Consider the following 25,741-nt stretch of genomic DNA (forward strand, 5'->3'; position numbering starts at 1 on the left):
ACCTGGCAAATATTCGAGCCAGAAATTATTTGTCATATATTGGGTAATAGTAGTCTTTGGCTAGGCTTGACGATGCTATTTAAATCAGTCAAAAGAATTGCCTTAGAAACCCTAGTTGCTATAGAGAAACAGCAGAACCGCCAAATATCACACATTATATTTCTGACCCTTTTCGGAAAACTCTCTCTTGGGGCAGACGGCTAGAGCAAGACTCTACATATCGTTTAAGCAAGATGACTTGCTTTTATCGGTCTGTGACAGGCGCCCAAGAATCCCATTTAATATTTCGACCTTTAGGTTTTCATTGGGCCTCTTAGCTGCTGAGGGCCTTTGAATTTCCACTGCTTGTTATTTATTTATTTTTAGTTTCCTTTTAAAATCGGAGATGGTGTTTCGACACATGCATGTTTTAAAAGTGTCCACCCACATTTGCAAAGAAGAAAAATACTACAAAAAAGCTTTCAATAAAAAAATGTTAACACGTTTGTATTGTGGATAAACACCACCAATAAATATTTACTTTACAGCTTAACAAGTTATTCTTTGCCAAACAGGTAGCACTGGCAATCATTTTTGTCAAACTGCTTAAGGACGATTTCTTTAATTTGAGCATGCCAAGTACACCATCAAATTCTCTTTAGTTGATCTAGTGCACAATGCGATCCAGTTTCCTTCATTCTCAATATTGAACCAGCTCGAAAATGAAATTTATGGTGCGTGCCACCACTTTCATAGTCAGAAGTCAATCATGTACGTCAATAAAAGGTGCTGGAAAAACAAAGGTGTACTCAGTTACTGCGTTACGGTTATGCGCAAAATGTGACTATTTAACCTGTCGGTCTCGAGGGAATCAAAGTACCCGTTCAACTACCTAACCAATATAGAATACTGAATAAAAATACCCGTATCTGGGGTTTTTGCATTAAATTGGGAACCGAGCCTCAGAAACTGCCCATGTGCGGTCCTGGTTGGAAGAAGTCTTGTAGTCTAATGTATAAAATAGGTTGAAGACTTGTGTTAAGGTGGCTTCGTGTCTAGAAACTTCAATATAAGCTGGTTAAAGTTGGTCCACAATGGAACTGATTAGAGAATATTTTTTGATTGAGTAAGGGTGCACATAGATATTAAAGAGTAGAAGTATTGCAGATCGTGGTAGATTTATTTACCATGATGGAAAATGCCAATACATTTCAGGAAACCGTGTCAGCTTGTTTCAAGGACACGTCTAGTGAAGTGGCAAAAGGTATTGTAAAACCACCAGCTGAGCGGACCCTTTTAAAAAGCTCATAAGATGCACCGTAGTGAGGCAATGAAGGCATCTCTTGCACTCGTGTTTCATGTGAGCAAATTAACTACTTTAAAGAGAGGTATGCTGCTGCATCCTGATCGTTAGCTGAATGCAACCACTCAGCAAAAAACCCTGAGGTAATTACGGTGCACTGTGCATAGGAGCCACTCCTAGGGTAAAGGTTTGTGAGTGATTGTAAGCGCACAGTGAGTGGGTCTTGTCTATGCTCTCCTGAAAGTGCCTGCCACCCACTGACACTTTAGCTCCTGTGGAGGGTCTCTATAAGAACATGGCAGAGTTGATCCTTCCTTGCAAAAGACCAAAACTATTCTTTCTCTTGTTTTTGGATGCCTTCAGAATGTATGGTGTGCAACAGAAAACGCCCTGGGTGTTCTGCTTGTCCTTCATTTTATTTCTAAGAGAAGGAAAACCTATGAATATTTGAGGACTGTTAAAAATAATTTATAAGGCACAAGCGCGAGGGGGCGCATTATATGGCGCCGAGTTATGGGGTCATTCCAAATTAGATTCCCTTCTAAAAATAGAAAATCAATTCCTCAGACAGTTGTACAGATTACCAACGAGAACCCCGCTGATTCAGTTACGATTAGATTCAGGTTTGATTGCAGACACTTCGAGTCTTAGACCTATATTGTACTGGCGTCGCCTTTGGTCCACTCCTGAACTACTGACATACAGGGAGGAGTTATTGGAGGTTATGCCAGCCCGGGGTGCAGTTACACTTCCATGGTTTGCACACATAAAATCTCTACTGACCATTATGGGCCTGGGTGATTATTGGACGGACCCAGATCGTGCCTGCCTCGGCCTAGCATGAAGAATATAGAAGGGCTCAACTACATTCTTGTCCCAAGACGAGCATACTATCCTTAGCCTTCTTGGAAGTTAAGGATGTTGCCCGCTTTGAGTCAATACTAGACCGGATTACACCGGTGGAGGCAAGAAAGCTTTTCCTACAATTTAGGTTTGGGGTCCTCCCGCTCCGTTGTTATACGGCAAAGTGGAGCAAGACCAAAAGGTACAGTGCCCTGCCTGTGGTTTCACAGACAAATCAGTGCAGCATGTGTTTTTGGGCTGTCCCGGCTACCACAAGGCTCGGAAACGCTGGTTGGTCCAGATCTGCAGAAATATTGGCAGCAGGCACCATCGGGAGACATTCCGAAAACTGATATCTGATCTTAGCATCTCGATCGTGTTTTCAGTCTCCAGATTTTTCTTTTCCATGCGGTGCACTAAAAGAGCTCTACTGAAATTATCTAATGAGGCCTAGGGCATGTAGCAACGATTTTAATGTAATATTTTTAACAACTGTATATTTTATAAACCACGATCAAGTTCTTTATTGTGCTATGGTTTTAATTTCCCCTACAGATTACTCCTGTTTTTTAACTATTTATTTATTGTATCATGCACTTCCCGATATGTAATTGTATAGCTCGCCTGCCTGTAGTATACCTATTGACTAGCCTTTTATTCACGAGGTTTGAAGACAGTTGGGATGCTGTTTTTAATGTCCCATTTTGATATTTGTGAGCAATTATGTATGTATGTTGTATATAATTTTAGGAGTTGCACTTTTTTAGGTCGTACTGACCGAAATAAAGTTTTTCTGAACTGAACTGAACTGTTAACAGTAATACCTCAACCTAGAAATGTGCGATTCTCAGCGAATGCTGCCTCAGCATATTCTATCAAACCCTAGACTGCCGTCGTTCTCTCCAGAAGGCAATCAGATAACAGAGTAGTAGCTCACATTCACCAATGCTGTACTATCTGAATGGCCTTGAGGGGACTGACCGGATTAAGCACAGGATATTTTCATGCTTAAGGCGGTCAAATGGTCCTCTCCAGACTTGTTGGGGGTGAAAAGGAGTGTAGTGCCCAAAATAAGGCATTAAAGAGCCTCTATTGCCATGTTGAGGTGCGCAGACAGGGTGCACTCCACTTTACTCCCGTGGACTTCAAGCTGCATTTTGCTGTGTATAGAACTCACTCCCATTTCGTTAGCAAATAGGACGATGTAAGGGAGAGGTCATAACTGTCGCTTGGGAGCCAACTTCGAGTTTCTGTATAGGCTCAACATTGAGTGAGACTAGGCAAATCAATTAATCTCCCCATGTCTACCAAAAATTAATGTGTCCTTGTGTAATGTAACTGGCACTCATGTAAAATGCACCAATACCTTTGGGTCGAGGTCACACTATATAAAAAAGCAACAAAAAAAAAGAAAGACATTTGGCATCAACTTGCTGGCTCGGGGATTCGTTACCGAATACAATTGGTGGAGAAGATAAAAATGAAAATGAGAGGGGAAAAAAAGCTAGCGCATCGAGGATCAAAATAATGCTGTGGTTAGGAGAGAAGACTTCAGTGGCACACAAATATTGTGAGTGTCATGGTTAAGAAAATAATGCTGGAGCATTGACTTAGGTAAAGGGGTAGCTCCTGGATAATTATTGTTACCGAAATTACCTCTCCGCCAGATTAACGAGTGCCAAAATATTTGAATTGGCTGATTTGTGACCAAAAGCATGTGACATAATTTCACTGAATAGTTTTATCGAGGGTATATCCAAAACCATAAAACTGTTGGTTATTACCTAATGATTTTTCAAAAACTGCCTTTGTTTTGAGCTGAAAACTGAAAAGAATGTTTGTTAGCTGCTTTTCAATTGTTCAATTGGATTTGACATTTCCCTTTTGTAGCGTAACAGCACGACAGAAGAAGAAGTGTTGTTAACAAGATTATTTATTGTAGTTACAAGGGCCCGCAGGGAGCGGGAATTAATGGCAGTCACTACGGGAGTCAGCTGTCATCTGTCACATAGATAACGGTGACGTCACTTAAATACAAATTAGAACATTCGGAGTGACGCTACCTAAAGGAAAGGGAAAACATACTGAGGACACAAACTTATTACCCCCAGAACAATATAACATGTACAATATCTCCCTTTCTCCATCAAAAAACAGGAAAAGTTTTATTCCATAACATAATCCTTAAACCTTGTCGGCAAGTTGATAACTCTGCCCACCCTGGAAGACAACCCCCCAGAGTGATTGATTTCCGTGTCCTTCACTCCTGTAACAGAGGATCCAATTACCTCTACATTGTTTTCTAGCACAGGGTCATCCTGAGCCAGGACGGTATTCCCACTGCCATCAGAACGATTTCTAGAACTGTCTCTCAAAGCAGATGAACCCTCTTGGCTGTCATAGGATTGCAACAGTTCTGTGCTGCTAGATATGTCTTCCCATTCCAGAACGCTTTCATTAAGACTCGTATCTCCTTCTTCCATATTCCTCATTATAATTTTTTCTTGCCCATGTTTGAGTCTTACCACATCGTCTTTACTACGCCATCCTTCTCCTTCTATGAAAACTGCACCACCTGATGCTCTGCCAATTTTCATGGGCTTGCTGAGCCTGGATTCCCCCTTACTTACCAACCCAGGCTTCTTTACTAACACCCAGTCTCCAGGTGCTATGCTCTTGTTTTTAGCTCTATTTACCATATCAGAGTACACCTTGTTTTTCACTTGTTTGTTCTCTATGTTCTCCTTCACATTGAGTTCCTTTTCACACACTTCACTCACCTCCACAGCTGTTCCTTTCCACCCACTTATTTTTGGTGTTATGATAGTGTTACATGCTCTTCCTCTCATCAGGTAAAATGGTGTATATCCGGTGGCTTCTTTTGGTGTGTTGTTATATGCACTGATTTTTTCCTTAATTAATTCTTTTACATCCATATTATTTGCTATGGCCATTTGGATTCCTTCTTTGAAGAATCTGTTTATTCTCTCTACTTGACCATTGCTCTTTGGACTGTATAGAGGTGTCTTCTCCTGTATAATTCCTCTCTTTTCCAAGAACTCAACCATTGCTCGTGATATCAGTTGTGATCCGTTATCCGACACCATGATCTTAGGCTGTCCCTCACTTTCAAATGCTTTTTCAAGAAACTTTATGACCACTTCTGTTGTCACCATATTTACAAATTTGTAGCACACCCACTTGGTATAGTAGTCTGTCAAAACTATTAGGTACCTGCACCCATCTGGCAAGATGTTGAAAGGTCCTGCAAAGTCTATTGCTATTTTGGCCCAAGGCCCATCCGGAATTTCCACCATTTGGAGTTCGTTCTTTTCAATTCTCCAATGCTTATCTGACTTTAAGCATTTCTCGCAATTGTCCACATAACTCCTGATTTCACTGTCCACACCTGGCCACCAATAGTGCATTCTTAATACTTTTTTTGTGGCCGTGGTGCCTGGATGCCCTCTGTGAGCCAACTTAATGATCTTTTGTCTGAGTTCAAATGGCGGAACAAAAACTTCACCTCTTTTCAAGTAGCCATTCTCTAGCGTTAGTTCATCATTTACCTGCTGGTAAGACCTCAGTTCATCTTCAAGATTTCTTACATGTGGCCATACAGTTTGTACATACTTTTTTACTTTGATCATGACGTTATCTTTTTCCATACTCTCCTCCCATTCTTTTTCAGTTATGGATCCTTCGCACATAACTGTGGCATCAATATGCGCAACTACACACTCATTGTCGTCCTGTTCTTCGCTCTTTTGCCCCTTTACTGGCAACCTGGACAAGCAGTCCGCTCTACTGTTTTTTCCTCCTTTAATGTGCTCAATTTTGAAATTATATTCCTGGAGTTTTGACATTAGTCTTATTAACCTAGAGCTTGCGTTTCCGTTGCCTCGACCTTTGCCATCCATCATATAAACCAATGGTTTATGGTCGGTTACTAGTGTGAAACTCTTCCCCCACAGATAGTCCTTGAGTTTGTGCACTGCCCACACACAAGCCAAAGTTTCACGCTCAATTGTGCTGTAGTGGACCTCCGTGTCATTTAGCATCCTAGAAATGAACGCTATCGTGTTCTCTTCACTTCCCTTTTTCTGGCAAAACACAGCGCCGATGCCCTCATTACTTGCATCCACAGTTACTACATTATCCAATTGTGAGTCATATGGTTTCAATGCAGGAGCATTCGCTATTTCCTCCTTGATTAACCTGAACGCTTCAACTTGTTCATCCTTCCAGTTATAGGTCACATTCTTTTTCAACAGTCTCCTAAGTGGCTCCACCTTTTCAGCATATTTTTTAATGAACTTCGCATAATATTCACTGAGGCCAAGGAATGACTTGAGTGTTTCCTTATTTTTAGGTTCCGGGGCCTCCCTTATTGCGTGCACTAAATCATCTTTTGGCGAGATACCTTCAGCTGTCAGGACATGCCCTAAGTATTCAATCTCCTCTGTCATGAACTTGCACTTATCCTTTGAGACTGTCATGCCTTTCTTTTCCAAAATGTCTAAAACCATTTCAATCAATTTTATGTGCTCTTGTTCGGTTTTGGAATGCAAAAGAATGTCATCTTGAAAGGCTTCCACCCCTTTCATCTTCCCAAACAAAATATCCATGAGTTTCTGGAAAACCCCTGAAGATGATGCTAAGCCAAAGGGGAGTCTAACATACCTGAATGCACCAAAGGGCGTGATGAAAGTTGTCAATTTTTGGGACTTTTCCGACAGGCATACCTGATGATACGCGGCTCTTAAGTCGATTAATGAAAAGTATTTTGAACCGGATGTTGACTGTAGAATGTCCTGGATTTTTGGTAGGGGATGGCAGTTCACAATAATGTTTTTATTAAGTGACCTCAGGTCTACACACAGCCTAATGTCCCCTGTCTTTTTCTTCTTCGATACTACAATGGCAGAAACCCATTCAGACTCTTCTGCCTCTTCAATTACACCTTCACCCTTCAACTTCTCAAGCACTTCCCTCAATTCAGTTCTTATGGACAATGGTATTGATCTTACTTTGTGTTTACATGGTATAGCGTCCTCCTTTAGTTTGATGTCATGACTGAACCCCGTCACACAACCTATTTCATTTTTAAACACTTCCTTATGTTTTTCAAAAACAGATTCTAAGTCTCCATCAAAATCTTTTAAGCATATGCTGTTCACCCATTCATCTCTTAATATCACTGGGTCTTTTGCCCCCGGCACCAGTACCACCCCGAGTTGGGCCAGGTCTCTCCATCCTACTAGTATCCTCCCTTTCTCTGCTACATAAATCTTTGTTTCAATTACTCTTCCCTTGAAACTCACAGTGTCAATGAAATACCCCAGCATATTTATTTCCTTCTCCCCAAATGCTTTCGGGTTTATATCAGATTCTATTAGTTGAACACCTTTCCATTTTTCTTCAAAAAGAGTATCTGATATGGTTGTTATGGGCGCACCTGAATCAGCTGTAAATTTTAGATCAACCTCACCAATTTTCACGTCACTTACTGGACCCTTTATCTTTCCTTCCTCCATTTCAACATATAAAACTATATTCGCACACATTTCTTCATCAAAATTTCCTACGCATTTATACTCATGCTATTGCTCATTCTTTTGGTTTTACACAAGGTGGTATAGTGACCATATCTTTTACATTTGAGACACTTTTTGCCTACTGCAGGACAATTTTTAAAATCAGCTAAGTGTTCATTTGAACCACACCTGAAACAGCACAACTGCTTACCTACCACCTTCCTTTCACCTACACTTCTTTCACTCGCTTTACCATCAACTTTCCTCTTGTCCTGTAAATAAAATACATTAGTATTATTCGTTGTTGAAGACAATTCTTTAGTGGAAATTAGAGACCTTTCAATACCCCTAGCAATGTCAATGACTTCCTGCAAGGATGGTCTCTTACACGCTAACAGTCTTTGCTGCACCTTCTTAGTATAGCAGTAGAAAACTATTTGGTCCCTTATGTACACATCCGTCATTTCCTCATATTCACATTCTACTGCCAGAACTCTTAGACATGCAACATAGTCTTCCACACTTTCCCCTTCTTGTTGTTTCCTTTGGGCAAATTTATGTCTTGCAACCATTATATTATTCTCCTCATCGAATTGTCTTTCTAACCTTTTCAACGCCTCCTGATACTCATTTAATGGCACAAATGTTCCGGGTGGACTCTCATATTCGGGCAGGCTGTCAAAAATATCCTGTCCTGCTTTTCCTAATAGCCCAAACAACAAAGAACACTTTCTTTCAGCGTCAAAAGCCTTCCCATCAATTGACACGATGTAATTTTCAAAAGCCCTCACCCACTTTTTCCATTTCATAGTGGGCTTACCAGGTTCATCTAGAAACCGAGGAGGTGCACATATATTGTTGCATTCAGCCATATTCTGCTTATTATTTTAACTCTAATTATTACTACACAGCAGACTTGTCGGATGGCTTTGCTGTTTATCGTTTATTTAAAACGTTATAATTCTTGTGTGCTTACTTGCGTTTTGTTGCGATAACAAGAAATCCTTTTAATCCTTCAAAAATGCAATATTTACGAGCTTTTACTTCCTTGCGCTCGTTTTAATTCAGTCAGACCGATTCCCAAAATGGCCGCACGTTGCGCACGCACAGTGACGCGCGTTTCTGTTGGCTAATCCACTTACACTCCCGGCATGCTTCACGCGGCTCAGCTGAGGTAAACGACTGACACCTCAGCTGTTGCCCTGTCAACGAAGCGCTGATCACAGAAGTCTCACACGTTAGTTTTCACAAGCAGAGCGGCGTTTACAGATGATTTTTGACAGTCAACTCCTCAGACGAACTGCTCATTCTTTCATTTAAATCTTTTAATATTTTAAAAGTCTCTCATAAAATTTATGCGCAGCCAATATCCTTTGCGCTAAGATTTTTCATATCGATATAAACTCAATCATCGCTCGCCGTATCCCGCCGTGTACTCACTTTTTAAGATTAAAATGCTCCTTGCTCCGACCACAAGTTTCGTCAATCAAGCTTGCGTCTTCAAATTTAGTCTGCAGACCCTTGTTCCACCAGCCCTCGTCGCCAATTGTAGCGTAACAGCACGACAGAAGAAGAAGTGTTGTTAACAAGATTATTTATTGTAGTTACAAGGGCCCGCAGGGAGCGGGAATTAATGGCAGTCACTACGGGAGTCAGCTGTCATCTGTCACATAGATAACGGTGACGTCACTTAAATACAAATTAGAACATTCCAAGTGACGCGGAGTGACGCTACCTAAAGGAAAGGGAAAACATACTGAGGACACAAACTTATTACCCCCCAGAACAATATAACATGTACAACACCTTTGTTGTTTAACCTAGCAAGAGTTTTTTGCTTTTTTTGTAAATGTGTAAACGAAAATGTTCCACCTTGCCCAAAGTAAAGGGTATTACAACAGCCTCGATCCTCAAATTAGCAGTCACCAAGAGTTGTGGATTAATTGCTGGCAGGGTTTTTGACTTGTTGACCTAAGAGGAGCAAGCCAATGAGAGTGACGATTAAGTCAACTAACAGTAAGCAATAGGGGGCTCTAAGCCCCGTCTAAGTAAACAAATGTCTGGCAAGCGACAGTGCATGCACTGTCTCCGTCGAGACCTTAAAACCAATGCAAACCTAAGAGAGAAACTCTCAGATGTCAAAGGAAAACGTAAGACAGTGTTCTGGGATGCTTTCTCAATGAGCAGGAAAAACATAACCCTGCTGTGCATCTTGGGGCAATGATGTTTCTAGAAACCGTAAAATTATACACGCAAAATTCATGCAGATCAAAGTATAAAGATAGGAGAGACTTTTTTTAAATTATTTTTATATAAAGTATTTTATTGATTATCGAAAAAATACAGTATATATATATACAAGCTCCCTTGTGGAGTGAAACGCGTTATCTCATATTAAAACGTTTTTTCCTGCTTACTCACTGGAGTTGCTTCATTCTTGAGCCTTGCTGACCGTTTGATGGGGCGTTTTGAGGTCTGCACCCTGCCGTCGCCTGTCGACTATTGACAGGATTGGGATCCTCTCTTCATATATATATATATATATATATATATATTACCTACTGGCGGTCGCCAGTAGGTATATATAGTTAGGATTTTTTCTCTATGGGTTTTTTGAAAATTCTATGTCTAATAACTTTGGCGTTTGTGGAGGGAATTGGCTGAAATTTTCAGGAAAATGGCACATTTTGTTTCTGAGCAGCCCTTGAAAATTTGGGGGGGGTTCGTCAAGGGGGGGCTGAGAAAAAAGGGGGGTCCCAAAACGTGTTTTTAACATTGAGTTTTCCATAGGGCGGTTGGCCTCACTTTTAGCCCGAACGGCTGAATGGATTTGCACGAAACTTGGCAAAATTGTAGGGACTGGTAGCCCGATGTGCCTTTTGTAGGTCTCAATATATGTGCTACAGTGGATTTTGAGAAATTAACGTTTAAAAAAAGATATATATCGGTAACAGCGGACCGGGCAGCGCTCCAGGACGCGTACTTTTCGCGCAACGGAGCTTTGTGAAGCGAAGCTGATTGGTTCTCTGGCGTCTGTCAACATTCCAAACAGTCCGTAGCGGCCGCCATCTTGTCTCTCGGTAGGATCGAGAGACAAGAGGAGGCCAAAGCGAAGGGGCAAATGACCATAAGGGGGAATAGTAGATCCTCGCTGACCCCCTACGTTTGATGTGGAGGTTTTAAAAGGGCCCCGCGGGGCAAAAAAAAACCAAAATAATAATAATCGAACGGCTGAATGGATTTGCACGAAACTTGGCAAAATATTAGGGACTGGTAGCCCGATGTGCCTTTGCTAGGTCTCAATATATGTGCTCCAGTGGATTTTGAGAAATTAACGTTAAAAAAAAGATATATATCTGTAACAGCGCTCCGCTTCGCGTACTTTTCGCGTTACGGAGCTTTGCGAAGCTGATTGGTTCTCCGGCGTCTGTCAACATTCCATACAGTCCGTAGCGGCCGCCATCTTGTCTCTCGGTAGGATTGAGAGACAAGAGGAGGCCAAAGCGAAGGGGGAAATGACCATAAGGGGGCATAGTAGATCCTTCCTGACCTCTTAGGTTTGATGTACCATTTTGCCAAGTTTGGTGTAATTCCGTTCAGCCATTCAGGCTGTAGACGTATGTAAATGTCCTATGGAAAATTGCATGGGGAAAACACATTTGAAAGTGTTGAAATTTAGAACCAATTAAAATGTTACTTTGGTTTTGTATTTGTGTGTGATGAAAGTTAATTGGTTATGTATATATGTCAAATGAGAGGAAACCACAGCCATTTTGTGATACTACTGTCTGAGGTACATTTGTGAGGAATTTTTGGTGGTGAATTTCTGGTGTTTGATTTACACAGTACTAACACTTCTGCTACTTTTAAAAAGGTGAGTTGTTAATTTGTAAGGGGAACTATGTTGTACACTTGAAGATAATTTGAAAAATGTTTTCTGTTATTTATTTGCAGTCCTTCTGTTATACTAAATACTTGATAAAGTTAGTTTTATATTATGTATTACTAAAAACGATAAATGAAAGTGATTATTTTTTTCTGCAATTTACAGCAAGCAATTTCAAAATAAAATGGCTCACAATGAAGAGACCGTGGCAATTTCTTTTGAATTGTCCACTACATTGATTGAAATTGAGAGCACCAATAATGAAATATTGTCACAAGGAGGACATGACTTGTATGATTCCATTAGATTGATTGAAATGGACAGCACCAAGAATGAAATATTGTCACAAGGAGATGACTTGAATGATTCCACTACATTGATTGAAATTGAGAGCACCAATAATGAAATATTGTCACAAGGAGGAGATGACTTGTATGATTCCATTAGATTGATTGAAATGGACAGCACCAATAATGAAATATTGTCACAAGGAGGAGATGACTTGAATGATTCCACTACATTGATTGAAATTGACAGCACCAATAATGAAATATTGTCACAAGGAGGAGATGACTTGAATGATTCCACTACATTGATTGAAATTGACAGCACCAATAATGAAATATTGTCACAAGGAGGAGATGACTTGAATGATTTTTTTGATCAATCTCTTGATGGCGAATTTATCGAGTGTTTGGAGACCATAGAGTTACAAGAATCATCATTGGAGACTTTTAATGAGGACATTGCTGATGAGGATATGTTACTAGTTCTTTCAAATTTAGAAAATTCTGAAGAATAAATTTATATTTAGAAATCAAAAATTGTTTGAGACATTATTCATTTTTATTTTTAATTTATGAGGTTGTAGTGAAGTGATTGTAGTATAAAATGAGACTTATAGTATAGAGTGCAACATTTTTATGTTACATGGTAAGTTTACTCATATTTACTTCCCTTCTGCCACTATATTATCTCCAATGTGTATTTGACATCTCTTCTTCATCTCCGGCCTCCCTTCTCTCACTGTGTGTCTCCGATGCATCTTATCGCTGCTATTTTGTGTAATTACAGAAGAGAGTAAAATAAAATAGTTCGGAACGTGAAAAGGGGGCAAAGTAGAGTACTCCTCACCCCCTAGGCCTTTTTAGGCGGTCCCAAAAGGATCAGTTTCTGCTTTCCTGAGAGATTATGGTATGAGTTCCATATACCACAATAACTTGCATTACAACATGCAAGATATCTATCTCCTATTACCAACTTTTGGAGATATTCGCGCTAAGCGCGAATATCTCCAAAAAGTAACACCTGCCCTGAGCAGTTCTTAGCCATGTTATCCAATGGGAGGTGGATAACATGGCTAAGAGCATTAGCTCGGTAATGCATGAATATCGCTGAGTTTTTAGCGATATTCATGCATTGCGGCCGTTTATTATCGCATTTGCGATAAACCTTGATAATAGCAAGGTTTATCTTCGATAATTTCTGACGATGCTTAGTGGTAAAAAATTGGTTGGTAAGCATCGTTAGCGATAAATATCGCTTAACTTTGGTAATATGCCCCAACGTCTGTTAACGTTCGATTCGAAGGAAATGAGGAAGTGTTGAAAAACATTGTATGCGCCATCTTGCCTTTTTTGAAATGCCACACTTTTGTCGTTCACGGCAGCCATTTTAGATGTCTTGACCAGACCCACTCTCTGCACGCTGTCGATTCGTAGCATGGCTCCTCACCCACGCAAGCATCTTCCCTAGGCACTGGTCACCACCGCTCTCTGTCTTATGCATGGGCAATAAACCTCCCCCCATCTGCGCTGCTCTTCCCTGAGAATCACACTCTGTGCCCGCCCGACACCTCCCTTTCGCCCTATTCACTACCGCACCCTCTGACACTCCTCTTTCTCTGTGTCCGATTGTCCAGGCTATCAGCTAGCCCTGCAGATGTAGTTTATGGCCCCAGCTGTAAAGAATCACCCCTCTTCAAAGGAGTTATAGTAGATCAAGGCCCACACCCGATGAGATCCGTCACACCACACGTGTTCCTACTATCTGAAAACCATCCTGTATTGTGATTGGGGAGGGGACCGAGCCTGAAGCGGAAGATTCCAGGAATGACTCTTTGTACATCAAAGTTTTTACAATTATGTGTCACATTAAAAATATATAGCACTCCAACAAAGTAGTAGGAATATAAAACTTTAATAACATATAAATATATACAAGAAAACAAAAACAGTAAAAACATTTAAACAACGAAGAGACCGTGGCAATTTCTTTTGAATTATCCAATAGATTTATTGAAATTGACAGCACCAATAATGAAATATTCTTGTCAGTAGCGGTCTGTTGTGCGAATAGTTCCAAGGCAGCAGAACGCGCTGAAATCAAGATGGCACGAAAGTGATGTCTAGTAAGTTGCCGCCCAGCAAAAAACGGCGTGGGGCGCCGCGGGGGTGAGTGAGTCCAGTAGGCACCACAGCTATTCTTACCGGCATTGCAGAATTACTGCTGGGGAAAATGCCTGTGCTGTAGCAGGGTCACAGCAGAAACAAAAAGGATTCTGTTGAAGATGTTGTTGGTTTTCAATTTGAAAACAGTTCTGGTGTCAACTGCTATGCTAATGTAGTGGTTAATGTTTTGTTTTCTCTAGAAAATGTAAAAGAGGGGGAGGCAGTCCAAAGTTCCGTTAAAAGGGCAAAGGAAAGGATCGGTGGTTTGAACTATCAGTCAAAAAGGGGAGGGGGTGCAATAATTTTTCCTACCGGGTCACACTGTGCTTTCACCGGAAGTGAGGTCTGCAGGATTCTAGTAATTCAAAGTGAGGCTGGCGCCAGCATGGGAGCGCCGACGTCCCGCGGATACAGTTTCGTCACTCCACGGGCGATCATGGCAGTCATTCCCCATCGGGGGTCGGAGACTCCCGCGGCTCCTCTAGAATCTTCAAGGTCGTGGAGGACTACGGTGGTGGAGTCAACCAGTGACCGGGCCATTTCTTTATGCTGGGCCCGCTCTTGCCAGGTCGACCGCCATTTTGAGAGTTCGGCAGCTACCGGCGATCGCGGGGTCACATGAGCGGACGGGCTCCACCCTGCCGGGCGAGACGTTGCAGCATGGCCACAGTGGAAGAACCCTTTTCCGGGCGCCTGGAGCGCTGAGGGTGCAGCTGGGAAGCCTCCACCTGGGGAGGCGGGAGAGGCCTGTTCGCACCGTCTCTCCCTCCCAGTGCACCCCACGGCGTCTCGCTTGAGATTTGTTATCGCCGGACCAGGCGATGAGGACGAGGGGGGGGGGGGGGTCGGAGGCATGTGCAAGACATCCCCCCCCCAGTGTTGTCGCAGCCATTATAAAAGAAAGAAGTGTCCCGTCCGTCTTCGGGCCGGGCTTCCGGTGGATGTCGGCCGGACGCCCCTGGCTCTGGCCCCATGAACGGGTTTCTTGGTTTATCGGCTGCAGCCGGATCCCGTCGGCCTCGGCCCCCCGACCGTTGGTGGTCGGACCGGAAGAGCATGTGGCGGGACTACCTGCAACTCTCAAGGGCCACCGCGGCCGGACTGGGAGAGAGAGGGGAGGGTCGAGGAGACATTCCCCCCCCCTGCAACTGTTCAGAGTTGTAAAGGCAAACCCCTGGCCGGGTCCCGCTGGCCTCGGCCTCTCCTCCGGCTACACCCTACGTTAGGATCTCCTGGCCGAGGCGTGGCAGCAGGACCTGCCTTATATGGGCTGCTCCCGGCTGGGCGTAGCCGGAACCCTGCCCCACCTTGGAAGTTTCCAGAGTGGGGGTGGATGTTCTACTGACTTGCATTTTCCCTAGTCTATCGATTTTTTTGGCGTGGCAGGCGGTGGGACAGCGAGGGGTGATTTGGTTTCTCTTACTGTTTTTCTGGTCTCTCACCACTGGCATATTTTAACGTTTTCTTGTTTCTAGGACATTAATAGGTTTTATCATTACGTTATGTTATCGTTTCTTTGTTCGTTGTTTAATAAAAGTTCATGTTCATCAGTGGCCTACTGATTTTCGTTTTCCTATTTTTTTCTTTCCAGGTTGTTTCATGGTAAAGTTTCTGTTAACAGGATACAGTGATCACTTCGTTATTATTGCATATGTCCTTTTCACTAGGGGTGCTCTCTGGTCGGGCCAGATGACGTATCTCTAGTAAATGGTCCGGGTGAAAAAGGTGCATCAATCAGTGGGGAGTAGATAGGCATGACAGATTACAACGGGGGAGAAAGGTCCGCATTACGTACCCTTTCACTACTTGCAAAGATTTTCCTACGTTTATTTGCAAACAGGGAATACCTCCAAAAAGAACTAATTCCCAAACAGTCAATGTTCGGACAATCAATCAATCAATGAGGAATGAAATAGGTACGACGTGTTAAAGGCTTGCGTTACCTACCCTTCACTATCTGCAAAGGGAGAGAGAATATTCCTATTCTTCCTCGTTTGCAGGTAGAGAAGATCCTTAAGAGAATTAACTTCGAACAATTCAATGCTCGATTGAAACAATCAACAAGGGGTACTGTGAACACAAATGAACGCCGCTTATATACATACGCATTGCTATTTTCAACAGGTTGTTCCTAATGTTTCTATTTTAGCGAGGTCAAAAAGAGATCCCATTAGTGGCCTACTGATTTTGCTCGATTCCTTTTGTTTTTTTACACGATTTTTCGCTATCTGCAAAGACTAAACAGAGTATTGCGACTCTGTGCTTGTTTGTAAATAGAGAATGAACCAAAGAGAACAATCAATCAAATGGAGAGAGAAGCAGGCACGACGGATTACAAAGGGGGCAAAGGGCTACGTTAACTACCCTTCACTATCTGCAAAGAGAGAGTACTCCTAATAGAAATGAGGGGTGGGGGGCAGCATTCAAAGCAGATCAGTGTGCATAAACACGAAAATGTTTTTACTTACCACGTACTTGACATTCGACAGCTTATGATATTTGCTATTAAAAAACCATTGAAATTCACTGAAAAAACCATAGGTTATAGACCATATATAGTTAGGAATTAGCATTTACAAAACCTTGAAAATTCACTGAAAAAACCATAGGTTATACACCATATATAGTTAGGAATTAGCATTTAAAAAACCTTATTTTACTCACACAAAACCATTGAAATTCCATATATAGTTAGTTGCACTAACTATATATCGCGCACCCGCAATCCACTGCTGATCATGTCACATATTACATCATTCATGACATGGTCAGTGACATCACTGATGACATCACTGATGACATCTCAAATGACATCACTGATGAGATCACTGATGACATCATCCAGTGACTGTGTGTTTCTGTAAAGTTTAAATATGTTTTACATATTGAAGAATGAGTAGATGTATAAGTGTCTGGACGAAGGATTTAGTAGGTGCATGACTGAATGTATGAGTGAGTGATTAAATGTGTCTCACTGAGTGCATGGGTTAGTGACTAAACTGTCTTAATTTGTGCATCATTATGTCTGTTGTTCTGTAAACTGCTGCATGTGTTGATCAGTAGCTATATAATTAACTATATGGGTTATTGATTGATTGTCCAAGTATTTGTATAGGAGACTGAGTGTGTGTGTGGCTGGCTGGGAGGTGTGTGACTCTGTGCAGATCAATGTGTACTTGTATCAATGATTGTATAAGAAAGTAAGTATGTGTTAGTATATGTTTGAAAATGTAAGGTGCTCTATGTTTAACTGTATAGACAAGAAAATGGAAGTGTGATTGATTCTTTACAGGACTGACTAGGTGTGTGAGTAACTCCATGGATGAGTGGCAGAGTGTAAGTATCTGTATAGGTGTATGAGTGCATATGATAGTGTTGTAAAGATGAGTGATTGTATGTATGAATGATTGTATGGGTGAATGAGTGAATGTGTGTGTAGACGTAGGAATCAGTGAGTACGTATGTAGTAACTAGTATTGGTGTGTCAATGGTTTCAAAAATTATACTCTGTATTTAACACTGGGTGAAACAGAGGTTATATTAAAACGTGAGGAGATGCATTGTATTGTCACATGAATGATATCATCAGTGATGTGGTCATTGATGTCAAATGAGATGTCATCAGTGATCTCATCAGTGATGTCATTTGAGATGTCATCAGTGATGTCATCAGTGATGTCACTGACCATGTCATGAATGATGTAATATGTGACATGATCAGCAGTGGATTGCGGGTGCGCGATATATAGTTAGTGCAACTAACTATATATGGAATTTCAATGGTTTTGTGTGAGTAAAATAAGGTTTTTTAAATGCTAATTCCTAACTATATATGGTGTATAACCTATGGTTTTTTCAGTGAATATATATATATATATATCAACTAATCCCCGACACTCCCATTCCCCTCTTCCTAACCACTGGGGTCACAGGCTAATATTACTCTAAACATCAATCATTTATCCTTGCCAAATCTTGTCAAAGGTTTACAGAGATCCTCTCCTTTTTTAGATCACCTTTTTAGGGCTCGCCTGCTGATGCGCTTCAGCGCATAGCTGGCGAAGCTCTATAGGGGCTTATCCAGTGTTTATCCACTGGCGATTCCACTGGCGATTCCTTCAAGTGCATGTGCTTTTTAGGTCATTGCGCTTGCGCAAGCCCTAAAAAGCGCGTGCACAATGCCACCAGCCGCCTGCCTGCCTGCCTCGCATTACCACATCAAAGGCAGCCCTCCGAGCGCATTTCTCACCCCCTAATTATTCACGGCCGGCCGGCAGGCACATCAAAGGCTGCTGCTGCCGTGACTCGCATTTCTCCTCCCTCCTCCCCTATCACTACCCAGGCCGGCCGTACTTTCTCTTTACAAGGGCCCCCATTCCTGAATCACTTGAAATCTCTCCACATTATTTGCATTTTGTTAATTAAAAAAATTAACTTCAACACAGCGTTGCACATTTTTCTCGACTTCGGAAGGATGAGTCCCAATCTCATTTGTACAAAGTGTTGTAATGGGATTATTGGAGAGTTAGAGAAACGTGCTCACAAGTTACATTTTTATGCATATCATCTGAGTAAATAAACAATAGCATGGTGCCGTTTGCGTCCTTGACTTGATCTGGTTTTTATTTTTATTTTGCTATTATTCTCACAAAGGCTAAGAAGGTCTGCCTACTTTAGTATTAAGTGCTATACGTCGCATAAGCAACAGCTAACCATTCACTCACCCACGCAACGCCACTCACCCATGCAACGCCACTCACCCACGCAACGCCACTCACCCACGCAACGCCACTCACCCACGCAACGCCACTCACCCACGCAACGCCACTCACCCACGCAACGCCACTCACCCACGCAACGCCACTCACCCACGCAACGCCACTCACACACGCAACGCCACTCACACACGCAACGCCACTCACACACGCAACGCCACTCACACACGCAACGCCACACACGCAACGCCACACACGCAACGCCACACACACATGCAACGCCACACACACATGCAACGCCACACACACATGCAACGCCACTCACACATGCAACGCCACTCACACATGCAACGCCACTCACACATGCAACGCCACTCACACATGCAACGCCACTCACACACGCAACGCCACTCACCCACGCAACGCCACTCACCCACGCAACGCCACTCAGCCACGCAACGCCACTCAGCCACGCAACGCCACTCAGCCACGCAACGCCACTCAGCCACGCAACGCCACTCAGCCACGCAACGCCACTCAGCCACGCAACGCCACTCAGCCACGCAACGCCACTCAGCCACGCAACGCCACTCAGCCACGCAACGCCACTCAGCCACGCAACGCCACTCAGCCACGCAACGCCACTCAGCCACGCAACGCCACACACACACGCAACGCCACACACGCAACGCCACTCACACGCAACGCCACTCACACATGCAACGCCACTCACACATGCAACGCCACTCACACATGCAACGCCACTCACACATGCAACGCCGCTCACACATGCAACGCCGCTCACACACGCAACGCCGCTCACACACGCAACGCCGCTCACACACGCAACGCCGCTCACACACGCAACGCCGCTCACACACGCAACGCCGCTCACCCACGCAACGCCGCTCACCCACGCAACGCCGCTCACACACGCAACGCCGCTCACACACGCAACGCCACTCACACACGCAACGCCACACACACACGCAACGCCACACACACACGCAACGCCACTCACACACGCAAAGCCACTCACACACGCAACGCCACTCACACACGCAACGCCACTCACACATGCAACGCCACTCAACCACGCAACGCCACTCAACCACGCAACGCCACTCACACACGCAACGCCACTCAGCCACGCAACGCCACTCAGCCACGCAACGCCACTCAGCCACGCAACGCCACTCAGCCACGCAACGCCACTCAGCCACGCAACGCCACTCAGCCACGCAACGCCACTCAGCCACGCAACGCCACTCAGCCACGCAACGCCACTCAGCCACGCAACGCCACTCAGCCACGCAACGCCACACACACACGCAACGCCACACACACACGCAACGCCACACACACACGCAACGCCACACACACACACGCAACGCCACTCACACACGCAACGCCACTCACACACGCAACGCCACTCACACACGCAACGCCACTCACACATGCAACGCCACTCACACATGCAACGCCACTCACACATGCAACGCCACTCACCCACGCAACGCCACTCACCCACGCAACGCCACTCACCCACGCAACGCCACTCACCCACGCAACGCCACTCACCCACGCAACGCCACTCACCCACGCAACGCCACTCACCCACGCAACGCCACTCACCCACGCAACGCCACTCACCCACGCAACGCCACTCACCCACGCAACGCCACTCACCCACGCAACGCCACTCACCCACGCAACGCCACTCACCCACGCAACGCCACTCACCCACGCAACGCCACTCACCCACGCAACGCCACTCACCCACGCAACGCCGCACACCCACGCAACGCCGCACACCCACGCAACGCCGCACACACACGCAACGCCGCACACCCACGCAACGCCGCTCACCCACGCAACGCCGCTCACCCACGCAACGCCGCTCAGCCACGCAACGCCGCTCAGCCACGCAACGCCGCTCAGCCACGCAACGCCGCTCAGCCACGCAACGCCGCTCAGCCACGCAACGCCGCTCAGCCACGCAACGCCACTCACCCACGCAACGCCACTCACCCACGCAACGCCACTCACCCACGCAACGCCACTCACCCACGCAACGCCACTCACCCACGCAACGCCACTCACCCACGCAACGCCACTCATCCACGCAACGCCACTCATCCACGCAACGCCACTCATCCATATGCAAAACGAAAAATGTCAAACTCTTCTATTGCGAGACCTATTGCATTTTCAATGCTTGTTCTGTGTGTTGCTAATATTAATTTCCGTTTCCTAGTCTCTCCACTGAGGATCCCCATTTACATACCATTTTTCTCTTGGCCAGTAGAAAACCCTGATTAAATTATATCGATAGGAAGATGCATCAGTGTGGCTGAGACCTTGGAAACACAAGACAGACGCACGATTCGCTCAGTATTTAGAAACAGTTGAACTACAAAATGGCGGCAATATTTTGCTTTCTTCACATGGCAGCACTATGAGACGGTTTAAATTTGACGTACTTTAAGGTGTCACTGGACGGGATTACAGTGTGAGAAAATGAGCGAGGAAAAGAGACAGTGGGCCGATGGGGAGGAAATGGACAGCAAGGGTGTCAGGATGGTGCATGTCGCGATCAAGAAAGTCTGAACTTTTCAGACGATCCCTTACTTAGCGAGACACAGCAACAGAGGTGGGGAATTCATATAGCCCGACGCCCGAGACATGTTGATTTCTGTCAGGGGGAAGAAGATTTAATGTCTGTTTTGTCCCACGGACAACTAGACCTTAAATTAAAGTAAACAGGGCTGTCTCTACTCGGCCCCGCCCCCACAGCTATCGGCTCGGTGTGTGGCCGGTAGTGTTCTGTCAGATGTAACCTCTCTTCTGCTATTGGTTTTGCTTCTGTATGCAGGCATAGCTTTTGTGAATTACGAGTGCACACAAGAGCAATGGTCTGCCTATGACTGCTCACAAGTCAGTCTCACTTGATTTACTAATGCATTGGGATGCCGAATGCAGAATGAATGCACAATTTATTTTCCTTGCAAGCTAGGATTTAAAAACACGCGTTTGTGTTCTCCTAGCAGCTAATGTCTGTGTAGCTAGCGCTGAAAATTTGAAATTTTGCGCTGCAAGTTTACTAATTAATAATTCAGGCGTGCAACGCCCATAGCGCTCAAAGGGCTTCATTCCGCCCCCCGCCCCCCTCTCCCTCCCCGTCGTGTGTTGCAGCCCGGGCTGAGATAGCTTCCCAGGCGTGCACACACAGAGACAGTTTTAGAGATTATCTCTGCCGCACCAGAGTACTTCACAGGTCTTTAGAAGACCATTTACGTGTAACGAGGCTTTGTTGTTTTTCTTCACACCTTCATCTCCACTCAGCTTGTTGCTGGAGAAACTCCTCCCCCCCGAAATATTTAGTACTCCCCCCGAAATCTGGCTCTAGTGCGCCTCTGTACTAATTGCCACAATAATACAAGACGTCGTATAAAATGTGCTGAGGCACGGTAACTCCTTTCTTCTGTAAGTTTTGTTGTCCATTTTCTCTTTCTTCCTGTGGTGCGGCTATCCAAAGAAATTGAAAGTATGGTGACGGTTGCTCATGCAGGATAGTGAGTTTGTATTTCCAAGCCATATCTACTGGTGCCCACGGAAGCACTCCTGCGTGGGTAGCACTGGAGAGAACTGTCAAATCTGGTGTGTGTGGTCCCGTTTGGCACAGATTCTTTCCTGCCAGGGTTGAAGTCGGCTTGGGCTGTGCTAGAGAGAGAAGTGGAGTTAGACGGTGGCTCCTAGTTCCAAGAGACCCCAGATTTACTGCCAGGAGGGCATAGACCTCATTCAGGTGCTGAAAGGTGAGCTTGTGTTCGGGAGAGGCGCTGCCAAGTTTTCAGTGTGCTTAAGCATTACAGTTTCATATTTTCAGGGTATTATTTATATTTGACGTTGTCTTAGGCTGTGTGTAAAATGTAAGAGTTATTGTTTTGGCTCTTTTAGCGACCCACTTCGCCCAGCATTGTTAAGGCATTTTTTGTGATGTGGTGCTCATAGCTGCAGATATTTCATTGTTTGTGTGACTTTTTCGTGATGTCAGTGTACTTATGAGTGACAGTCTACTGACAAATGTTGGACACCTCGAGTGACATTTTATTGTGAGTAAACCGAATGTCGAAGACCATGTAAAGAAATGCATATCAGAAATTACTCCTTTTGAGCAATTAGAACTGCTTCAAACCCCCTGAAATGGACAAACTAGCATACTGAGCATGTTTTGAAAAGAAAACAAGTAAAGAACGTGAGGCTGTCTGACTGAGAAACCAATGCAAAATATTAGGATTGAATATAATCTAACATAACCAATGTATAAATATGTTGAATTAAATTCTCAAAAACACTTTGACATGATAAGGGTCAGGGCAGGTTATTCTTTTTAGATCTGATTAGTATGGATCTTCAAAGGTCTGAAAGAATACTTTTTTTTAAAAGAAGCAATAATGTTTCATATAGTGCTTCAACTTGCACTTTTGCCATTTTTAAGCACTGGCAAAACACATAGCTGCACTCTACAGGAGAATCATTGCTCTAAACTGTATAATTTAATGATACATTACGCATTAGAGTAAAATTAACATACTTACGAGTCAACGCATGCAGTTTGCCCAACAGTAATACTGTCTATATTTTTCTCCATGCTCTATGGCAAATGAACTACAAAGGAAGCAATAAGACCTTTCCCTAGAATCCCACAAAAAATTAGGTGGTGTTTTCTTCCCACTTCCACCCTAGACACAGTTTTTGCCCCAATCTTTGATATGAGCAAATATTTGGCCATGTCCATGATGAGAATGGGCTGTGGAAACATTTCTCTCAGATGCATTATTTTGTGGGTGTGCACAAACTTTCTAGGGCATTCTAACCCTGAAAAACCCACTTCTCAGAAAACATTTAATCACTGAAAAGGTAGGTGTAAGTGAATCTTTTTACAAGTGCACATCTACAAACTGAAAAGCTGTGCTGCTTGCGAACCGAAGTTGAAATTAGCATTGGCAAACTAGAGATCCTAAACAGCCAAAGAGACTAGGGATGTCCAGCGTGTACCAAGGAGGATCAAACCCATGCTAGATTATCAGAATTATCATAAAATAAACAAATATTGTTTTAATCTCATTGGAACTAATTTGAATTGTCAATGGAAATTCTTAAAGTCTGGCCATGGATTCCGGCCTCCCCTCATGGACCTATGCTGGATATCACTGCCACCTAATACAAAACTTCCTTAGAATCCTTCCCCATCTGCAACATACATTTGTATTTCTTGTACATTTGTAGAATGTCCTTACTTAGAGTAGAAAAGGAGTTGCTTCTTCCAACCTTTTTGGAAATCCGTGGATATCTTTGCAGACATCATCTCTGCCACAGTCAGGACCAAGTTAGACACATGTTATTCAAACTTTTCATGTTAGGCACTGTTTGTCAATAGGAAGTGGTTGGGGCTAACTATAGTGGGTGTCTTTATGTCTTCGCGGGGGTAGATCTTCCGCTTCGGGTTGTGGTCCTGCATGGAGTTGTGAGTCTGTCTATTAAGTGACGTATGAGCCTATGCATCAGTAGTGTAGCTATGTTTCTGTGCAATGGGGTTTTTGAGTACGCAGTGGGTGTGTTTGTCTGTCCAGAAGTGTGTCACTGCAGTTGGGTTGTGTGTATGTGCAGTGAGAATGTCAGTGAGGCAAGATGAAAGAGGACAAACCAATTAGGCTGGAAGAAGGTCAGACGTCTCGTGACAGACAACACTTCCCCAACAGCACAGAATTTCTCATCCATTTCTTTTTTACTGCAACACTGAGGTACTCCACCTTAATTTTGACTTCAGAATATCGTGCTACCAGATTATTAATACAAAATACTGAGGGGCAAAATTTTGAGAAGATAATTGGCAAGTAAAGATTTACTATTCTTAAATCCAGACACTATATTTTGGTCCTCAATATTTTGGCAGCATGATGTTTCTGCAGTAGATATTTTCAAATATATTCAACATGGATGGATGTGCAAATATGGTTCAGCTTGTGTTTTGGACCAGTATATCCAAATTATCATACCTTAAGTCAGTTTAGCTTTTCACAATTTTAAAGAATGTCTTAGAGTAGTCACAACTTGGATGGATTCAAATTGTTTAAAACTAAATTCTGACAAAACAGAATTTTGTTTTTTACCAAAGTGACCCCCACCACCTTCTATCTGGTAGCATGCCGAGCCTGTCCTAATCATACCAGGTCTGCTAGAAATGTGTGAAATATCTTTGACTCTACCCTCTCTTTCACATCGCAAATTAAACATATTTCGTCTGTCTGTCTCAAGAGACTAGGAAAACAGCTCATTCTTTAATTACGCCCCATCTTGACTACTTTAACAGTCTCTGCCTTGGTCTTCCTGCATATTTGATAAGCAGACTTCAGCTAATTCAAAATGCAGTGGCACAACTAATCAGGAGAGTTCAGAGGTGCCATCCTATCTCTTCACATTTGAGACATCGGCACTTGCTTCCTATAGAATAGCATATCCACTTCAAAGCTCTAAAGTGGCCTTTCAGAGCTTATCATGGTAAGGCCCCTTGTTATCTGCTGAATAGACTATCTCGGTATACTCAAAAGTGGGCACTTGGAACCAACAATAGTCACCTTCTGTGATTCCAAAATTTCTGAAGTTTCGTTGTGGCGGCAACCCCTTTACTGTACGCACTGCAATATTATGGACAGGCTTCCTTTTTGTTGCGGTTCATTGACTCGGTCAGCCTTCAAAAGGCAACTTAAAACCTGGCTATTTGGCTAGGGTTTGTTTCTTGCTACTTTGTCCTGCCTTTACAGTCAGCCAGAGCAATGGGACGCTAATTTCGAAGCAGCTGTGCACTTGAACAAGTGTCATTTGATTGATTTATTGAAGAAAAATTATTGTTGTGTTTTAATACTTAAGGAGAATATCACTTTTCTCTGTAATAAAGTCATGTTTTCACTGTTCAGTTTTAGTAAAACAAAAATTCATCAATGGCTTTATGCCGTCCCACATTA

At 43.5% G+C, this 25,741-nt stretch overlaps 1 protein-coding gene across 1 annotated transcript in view; it reads right to left on the reverse strand.

Annotated features, from left to right (window-relative positions):
* Positions 1-25,741, reverse strand: part of EMC2 (ER membrane protein complex subunit 2) — a 188,750-nt gene that overhangs the window by 140,674 nt on the left and 22,335 nt on the right. The gene's annotated exons all lie outside the window — the stretch shown is intronic.

This window comes from Lissotriton helveticus, chromosome 4_1, assembly GCF_964261635.1.
Source record: "Lissotriton helveticus chromosome 4_1, aLisHel1.1, whole genome shotgun sequence".
NCBI classification, from domain to species: Eukaryota; Metazoa; Chordata; class Amphibia; order Caudata; family Salamandridae; genus Lissotriton; species Lissotriton helveticus.